Here is a 9,807-nt window from a genome sequence, read left to right on the forward strand (position 1 = left end):
ATATACATATATATATATATATATATATATATATATATATATATATATATATGTATATATATATATATATATATATATATATATATATATATATATATATATATATATATATATATATACATACATATATATATATATATATATATATATATACATACATATATATATATATATATATGTATATATATATATATATATATATATATATATATACATACATATATATATATATATATATATATATATATATATATATATATTATATATATATATATATATATATATATATATATATATATATATATATATGTGTGTGTGTATATATATATATATATATATATACTTAGATAAGTTTCAGCTAGAATTGCTCCCAGTTATGACATATTTACAAATATACATGTGTACATGTGTACATGCATACATACATGTATACATATATACACACATACACACATGCACAGTTTCATGCACACATGCATAGAAAGCTTTGTGAGTGGGTTTGGTATGTCTATAAGTATGTCTATGTGTTTGTGCCTTTGTGTTTGTCCCTGACCACTGCTACCCCAACCAGTGTTGGGGTAGCAGTTCAGCAAAAGAGGCCAGCAGAATAAGTACCAAAGCTTTAAAAAATAAGTACTAGGATCAATTTGTTCAACTAAAACCTTTGATTACAATGCCCCAGCATGCCCACAATACCTTAAAAACAAAAAAGAAATAAAAGGCACAACAGACACACCAAACTAATTAAAATCATCGTTGTCCTTGAATACGGGCTTGTCTCCTGCATCCCTCTGCGGCTGAGCATTCTCAATCTTGGGTGCTTGTACCACATAAAAAAACACACCAACTGATGCCACGCAAACACACCCATGTGAGTGCAGCATCAGGGTACCCAGTGCATTCTGTAAAGTAGTTGGCATTGGGAAGGGCATCCAGCTATAGAAAACATGCCAAAGTAGACATGGAGACTGGACAGCTCTGCAGCTAGCCATCACCTGTCAAACCATCCAACTTATGTTTTATATCTTTGTATTGGATATATATTATAATGAAGCAGGTGGGGGGCAAGAAAGTATATACACAATGCACTACTATTACATGAGACTCAACACTCTATATCAGAAGCTGGCAGTGAACTGCTACCTCACAAACTGCCGATGCCATTTCTTTGTTTTATAATAATGAGGCAGTCTACCTTTAGTAACTTGAGGAGTAGTTGGAATCCTTCCACCACATCATTCCAGTAAGGAAAACAGACATTAAATGATGATGATAAATAGAGATGGTTTCATTTCTTCCTATGAAGAGACCTCATACTCCCACAAGATTATTATATTAACTCAAAAATCACATTTGTTAGAAAACAACACTTCTCATTTGAAGTAAATTTGAATGTTTTCAGTGATTTATTGACAAAGAATTCAGTCTCCAATGCTTCAATGTTGACACAGGATCTTGTAAACTTTCTTCCAATCACTTCAAGTTTTTCAAATTTTCAGCAGATAATTTTCAAAAACATGTAATTCTGGCATAGTTTTGTATGCTGATGACAAACATCCCTTTTTTTCCCCCGCTAAATCTGTAGAAATTAATAATAAAAAGAGTTACAGGTATATTCAATTGAAGAAGCCGCTGTTGCTGCTCATACTGAAAATCATGACTGCTTGTTCCCATGGGAACCGCGCACATAAAACCTTTGTGTGATCTCTCAACCTGCTAGAAATACCAGCTAAATCTTTGTTAAACTACACCTAAAAATACAAGAAAAGGACAACAAATTGTGTCACAGCCCCATTTATTTCCCTGCTTGATGTAGGCTCAAATATTTTCCACCTGTTGGGTGGTACTAATAACATTCAAACTAAAGTCAATCTCCATTCAAACTCACAACTCTTAATACACTTACTGGGGCCCACAGATTGATATTAGATTTTCACTTTCCTTGTGATAAAAAGAATACCATTTGTACCATCATCATCATCATCATCATTACTACTCTTCATACAATAACATCATTGGTAACCAATAATTTTCTCCACCACCATCACCACCATTTTTTTTTTTTATACTTTCTTCTAAACTAAATTTTTGACTTTAATTTAGATGTTGTTAACAACATTCAACAAGTGGAAAACACTTGGGCCTGGCTCAAGTGAGGAAATAAACATTGCTGTGACACAATATGTCGTCACAACTTCCAGTAAGTCCAGCAATGGGGACTTATGAGTAGCTAAAATTACTTAAGCTTAAATGCTTTCAACTTTTTTATTATAAACTTCTAAAAAACATCTGATTTTCAACATCAAAACTACATTTTTTGAAAATTTGAAACTCTTTAAGTGGTTGGAAGAAATTTTACAAGACACTTGATATAGAGGAAAGGAATATTCAGAAAGTAAAATTAATTTGGTTAATTTTATCATGAATGTTTTTTGCAGATCTAGACCTTACACTGTTAGGGAGGGTACCCCACTTCTATTACTGGGTATAAAAGGCACCAGATATAGTGTACAAGAGAGAAGACTGTGCTGATTTGCAACAGAGAAGACTGCTCTTTGGTAGGCCCAGGGCTAGAGTAGAAGACACTTGTCCAAAGTGTCACATGGTGGAATTGAACTCAGAGCCATGAGGAACCATATATGTGTGTGTGTGTGTGTGTGTGTGTGTGCGTGCGTGCGTGCGTGCGTGCGTGCGTGCGTGCGTGCGTGTGTGAGTGTGTGAGTGTGTAATGTTCAAAATAAAAGCAGGAAATCATAGCTTCCACATATGGTGATGGCCTGCATTTCAGCTTATGGAGAGGAGTGTTTGAGTGAGTCTAATCCACAACCACTACTTGTATCTTCCCAGCCTTAGCTTCTCAGAACTTAGCATACCTTAATTTCAATCACACCTTATTTCTATTACTGGTATCATCTTCTATCATGTCAACCCAACCATTCTTCTTTTTGTTGGATTTGTTTATTAGAAAAAAAGGCGAAACATCGGCACATGTTAGTTTTATCTTTGAGAGAGTTAGGAAGGCAGTAAGTATGTGTTTGTGAGAGAGAGAGAGAGAGAGAGAAAGAAAGAAAGAAAGAAAGAAAGAAAGAGAGAAAGAAAGAAAGAAAGAAAGAAAGAAAAACAATATTGATAGACAGTATATATTAGTATTACATAAGTATTTATAAATAACTGTGTGTGTGTGTTTAGTGTCAACATATTGTTTATAATTTTCATCTTGGCCCGCATTGATGTACTTATAAAGACATGAATGAAATTTTGGCAGCTAGAGTAATATTAGAGGTGGGTAGTAAATGAGAGAGAGAAGGGGAGAGAGAGAAAGAGAGAGAGACAGACAGACAGAGATAGCTAGACAGACGAATTGATGGCTACATCGATAGACAGAGAAAAGGAGAGAAAAAGAGAAGTTAATTGAAGATGCAGGTGAAGAAGATAGTGATATAAATATATATATATATATATATATATATATATATATATATATATATATATATATACATATATATACATACAAACACACATATACATATATATACATACACAGACACATAAATACATATGTACGGGTATGACTGTATGATAAGATGTTTGCTTCCTAACCACATGGTTCTAAGTTCAGCCCCACTGTGTGGCACCTTAGGCCACTCTCTTCTACTATTACCCTAGGCTGACCACAGCCTCGTGAGTGGCTTTGGCTAACAAAAACTAAAACACCCTGTCATATATACATCATCATCATCATCATTTAACATCCATGTTCCATGTTGGCATGGGTTGGATGGCTTCACAAGGATCTATTGAGTCCTTTGACTGCATCACGCTCCATTGTCTGTTTTGGCATGGTTTCTCCAGCTGGATGCCCTTCCTAATACCAACCACTTAGAGAGTGTAGTGGGTGCTTTTACGTGCCACCGGGACGAGGGCTAGTCAGGCAGTACTAGCAACGGTCACGCTCGAAATGGTGCATTTTACGTGCCACCTGCACAGGAGCCAGTCCATTGGCACTGGCAATGATCGCGCTCAGACGGCACTCTTAGTGTTCCACTGGTATAGGTGCCATCACGATTTCGCTTTCGCTTGCCACAACAGGTCTTCGCAAACCGAGTTTAGTGTTCCTACAAATTTAGTTTGATTTCGATTTCACTTGCCTCACCATGTCTTCGCAAGCGGAGTTTAGTGTCCAACGAAGGAATGTTACGCGTAAGTGGGCTGGCTACATCCCTGGCAGAGGCCTTGGATTTTGGTCTCACTTGGTTTGCCGGATCCTCTCACGCACAGCATATTTCCAAAGGTCACGGTCACAAGTCATTGCCTCGGTGAGGCCTAATGTTCGGAGGTCGTGCTTCACCACCTCACCCCAGGATTTCCTAGGCCTGCCTCTTCCACGGGTTCCCTCAACCACTAGGGTGTGGCACTTTTTCACACAGCCATCCTCATCCATTACATATGTATATGTATATGTATGTATATATAAATATATATATATACATATGTATATATATATATATATATATATATATATATATATATATATATATATATATATATATATATATATATATATATATAGGGAGAATTCCCGAAAAAACAACAGACGAAGATAGGTGATGTAAACAACAAATGGATGTATTAGTATATATATATATATATATATATATATATATACGATGGGCTTCTTTCAGTTTCCATCTACCAAATCCACTCGTAAAGCTTTAGTCAGCCCGAGGTTATAGAAGAAGACACCTGCCCAAGATGCCACGCAGTGGGACTGAACCCAGAACTATGTGGTTTGTAAGCAAGCTACTTACTACACAGCCACTCCTGTGCCTGTTATATTTAACATTATATTCATCACCATTTAACATCTGGTGTCCATGCTGGCAAAGGTTTCGATGGTTTGACAAGAACTGGCAAGCCAGGAGGCTGCAGCAGACTCCAGTCTGATTTAGCATGGTTTCTACAAATCAATGCCAACCCCTTTACAGCGTGTGCTGGATGCTTTTGCGTGGTCCTTCATGGGTATTTTTACATGACACTGTATAATAGAAAATAATTAATTCACAATGGCAGGTGTAAAATTGTAGAAAGGGCCTCTGATAGGAATGACATCTCTGGTCAGTAATGATGAGGTTTATAAGGGTGACCTTTGCTATGACAGATATCTATAACATCATGCACATCTATTACATATGAGTGTGATTATGGGATAAGCCATGGTGCTCCTGAAACAGGTATCGAGATAAGGTTATTATTACACTACTCCTTTCGTTTTCTTGATTTCTTTATTTTACACTCAGTATTTTGTATTCCATGTAAATCTACAAGTTAACCCTGCTTGTGTTTATCTACCTTTTCACTTTCATACCAGCTCAATGAGGATTGTTCTTACAGCTGAGCACAAAGGAGTTGAATTTTAAGATCTCTTCTGTCTGGGCACTATTTTGTGGATATCTATACCACACTTACTTTGTGTCCTTCCACACACTGTTTCTGTGTGTGTGTGTGTGTGTGTGTGGTTGGGTGTGTGGGGGGGGGGGGGTGTATGCATGTATGTATGTGTACAGTCTGTTAAATTTTACTGTATTTGTCTTCTATGGTGTCATTTCAAACATAGCACTGTATTTTTCTTTGTGTGTGTGTGTGTTTCTTTTCTGGTTGTAAAGAAATGGATCTCAACAATAGATTTTCTTGTCGTTTTTATTTGTTGTGAGGGCGTTGAATTGGCAGAGTCGTTAGCAGGCCAGACAAAATGCAAAGTAGCATTTCTTCCGGTTTCACATTTTTGTGCCTATAATAGAAAGGATTATTGCTTGTTACTTTTATTATTCTTTGTTATGCTCCAGTACTATTGTTATTTTTGAATGCTTTTCATATGTTTCTTAATCATCACCATTATCATCATCATCATCATCATCATCATCATCATTTAACATGAATCAGACAGAATTTGTCGAAGCAGGTTTACTATGGCCAGATACACCTTCCTGTTGCCAACCCGCACTTGTTTCCAAGTGAGATAAATATTTCCCATTGGCCAGGCATATTTTCACAAAAGACTGGAAATGAAGCACACAGCTTGCATAACACTGACGTTCATTGACAACTATCGTATGAAGTTAGGGCAAGGAGACAATTACACACACACACACACACACACACACACACACACACATAATGAGCTTCTTTCAGTTACCATCTACCAAACCCATTCCAAAGGCTTTGGTCAGCTTGGGCCAATAGTACAAGGCACAATTGCCCAAGGTGTTGCTCAAAAGAACTGAACCAAGGACTATGTGGTTGGGAAGTAAACTTACTACACAGCCATGTACCTGTACCTACTTTATTTAGCAAATGGTTGGATGGATAAAGATAATTGTATATAAAGATCAATAGACAGAAATATAATGACACCAGTAGGAGATAAGAACAAGAAATAGATTTACAAATATGGATCATAAATGAGTAACACTGAGCAATGAATGACACACATACATGTTCAGCTTTGCATTCATAATATATATATGAATTTTATATATATATATATATATATATATATATATATATATATATATATATATTTAATATATATATATATTTAAGTGTATAATTATAATTAAGGGCACTGGAATACCAGCACCTATATGCTAGAAGTAGATGTCAAATACTTACAACCCACTCTAAATTTGTTCTCTATTTATAACCTCAGGTCGAATGCAAGGTAATGAGCAAGATTTACAAAACTTTGGATAATCCTATATCTTAAGATTTCATGCTCTGTAACGAAGATTTCTTTACAATCTTCAGTAGAGATACACCAACAAATATATAAGCAAAAATTACATATATATATGTGTATGTATATATGTATGTATATGTATATGCAAACATATACACCCATACATAATATAGCTTTTGTATTTTATTTGTTTCATTCATTGGATCCTGGTTTTGTTGAGATCCTACCTTGAAAGGTGAGTCAAACAAATTGATGCCAATATTTGATTTTAAGCCAGATACTTATTTTATCAGCCTCTTTCTCCAAACCACAAAGTCAGGGGAATGTAAACCAACTAACACCAATTGTCACGCAATAAATGGGGAACAAACAGAAACTCATAGATAGACACACTTATAAATACATGCACACACATATGGCAGGCTTCTTTCAGTTTCTGTCTACCAAATCCACCCACAAGACTCTGGTTGACCTAGGGCTACTGTAGGAGATACTTGACCAAAGTGCTGTGTAGTAGTAATACAAATATCAATGAATGCAGACTTTCCTTACTGAATGAGTTTTGTGAAACTGGATGATAGGAAAATATATAATTTTATAGCTACGTATACAATACATGTACAGACGTGTGTGTGTGTGTGTGTGTGTGTGTGTGTGTGTGTGTGTGTGTGTGTGCCTGTGCATGTCTGTGTTTGTGTGTGCCTGTGCATGTCTGTATGCGTGTGTGTGTGTGTGTGTGTGTGTCTGTGTGTGTGTGTCTGTGCATGTCTGTGTGTGTACGTGTGTTTTGTACTGCAAGTGATGTTAGTAAAGTGTGTGCAGTGTGCAGTGTTTAAACTGATTAACTTCATCACCTTAGTGATATACACTGAAATAACTGGACTATTTCACACACAATATCCATTGGTTACTGTTCAAAAAACTCACTACCCCATGTCTATATCTGAGGGTGATTATTAACCCTCTTGTTACTGTATTTCTCTAGAACTACACTGCACCTTTGTTTCAATTAAGTTTGAAAAATAATGAATTTATTTAAATAATCTGGTCATTATTAAGTTGATGTCTGAAACATGAAACGAACATGAAATTTTGATTTAGATCATTTCAAAGAGTCTTTTTCAGTGGTTGACAAAGATGGCATTACAAAACTTTTGATTTTAATCTGTTTTTCTGTACATGCATGTGCATTTAGCACTGTCACATGTATTCCATATTCTAGAAAATCCCACTTGGGTGCAGTTCTAAAGGCCTACACAGAATGAGTGGGATATGTCTAACCACACACACACACACACACACACACATATATTTATATATATATATATATATATATATATATATATATATATATATATACATATATATAAGAAAAATAAAAGTTTTTCCTATATTTCTACCCATGTGAAATAAAATAACTTTGTTTTCTATGTGTGTGCGTGTGTGTGCGCGTGTGTGTGTGTGTGCGTGTGTGTGTGTGCAAGGTTATCGTTTAATGTCTGTTTTCCATGCTGGTATGTGTTGGAAGGGTTGACTGGGGCTGGTACGCCAGAAGACTGCACCAAGCTCTTCTGTTTGATCTGTCATGGTTTTCTGTGGCTGGATGCTCTTCCTAATGCCAACCACTTCACAGTGTGGGCTGCATGCTTTTCATGTTGCACCAGAAGCAGCAGTGCGGCTATCAAATAACTTACGAGACAAAACCCCCCTCAACTGAGACGGGGGAAGTAATATTGACAAAGATGGCTTTGTGCCAGACAAGAAGAGGTTAGAGTATGAGGGACTGAAATAGGTGTCTTGCATGCAGTAAGAAGAGATTACATGACAACCTCAGTAGGAGAGAGAGAGAAAGGGAGGAGAGAGAGAAAGGGAGGAGAGAGAGAAAGGGAGGAGAGAGAGAAAGGGAGGAGAGAGAGAGAGAAAGGGAGGAGAGAGAGAAAGGGAGGAGAGAGAGAAAGGGAGGAGAGAGAGAAAGGGAGGAGAGAGAGCGAGAGAGAGAAAGGGAGGAGAGAGAGAGAGAGAAAGAGAGAAGATGCTGAAGATGGTGGAGATGTGCAATAAATTGGTTATTCTTCTGCAATACACAAAATATCTTTTACAATTTTTTAATCCAATTCCAAATATTTAATTAGGAAAACATATTAGGATTTTTGAAACATCAAATTGCTACAAGGGCCAGTTTGAGTAAAATGGGGATCAAAGGGGTCCATTGGTTAATAATGTTTGAGAAATACTGGTTTAGCTAAGTAAATTGAACCTTTTTCTAAAGTCTGGTCACTTTTGGATGTTAACAAACCAACACCAGTTGTCAAGTGATTATGGGGACAAACACAAACATGTATACATACATACACACACACACACACACACACACACATATATATATATATATATATATATAACAGTTTCCATCTACCAAATCTATTCACAAGGCTTTGGTTGGCCCAGGTTAAGTAGGAGACACTTTTTTATGTATGTGTCTGTAAGGCTTCATTCAGTTTCCATTTATCTTATCCACAAAAAATAATAAGAATGATCTTTTTTTTTTCATTTGCCAGAGAAGCAAAGATGAGGGGTACATCGGGAGGACAGTCTGTAATCTTTATTGGGGTTTACATAAAAGATGTGAAGCAAAAAAAAGGAAGAGAATGGAAATAGGATAAAAGTATACATCGAATACAAAGTATGTGATAACATGAATAATGCGCTCCTCCTGATACAGAAGAACCTCCAGCTTGGGCCAATGAAGGAAACCCCCACAAGAATATCCTGACCATCAAAACCCTCGCCCAACTGTTGTTTTCCAATCCACAGACGCTTGCTTAGGGTAGGTTCAATTATCCAAACAGTTTTAGCCATTCACCAAATAGTAACAGTAAGCCTTTCTATTATAGACACAAGGCCTGAAATTTGTGAGGGAGGGTACTAGTCAGTAACATCCACCTCAGTACTCAGCCGTTTCGTCAACCCTGAAAGGATGAAACGCAAAGTAGAGCTCAACAGAATTTGAACTCAGAATGCATGTTTGTTCAGCACACTTACAACTCTGCCAGCTTTGTATTATAGGCACA

The sequence above is a fragment of the Octopus bimaculoides genome, chromosome Z (assembly GCF_046866305.1).
Source record: "Octopus bimaculoides isolate indiv1 chromosome Z, ASM4686630v1, whole genome shotgun sequence".
In the NCBI taxonomy this organism is placed as follows: Eukaryota; Metazoa; Mollusca; class Cephalopoda; order Octopoda; family Octopodidae; genus Octopus; species Octopus bimaculoides.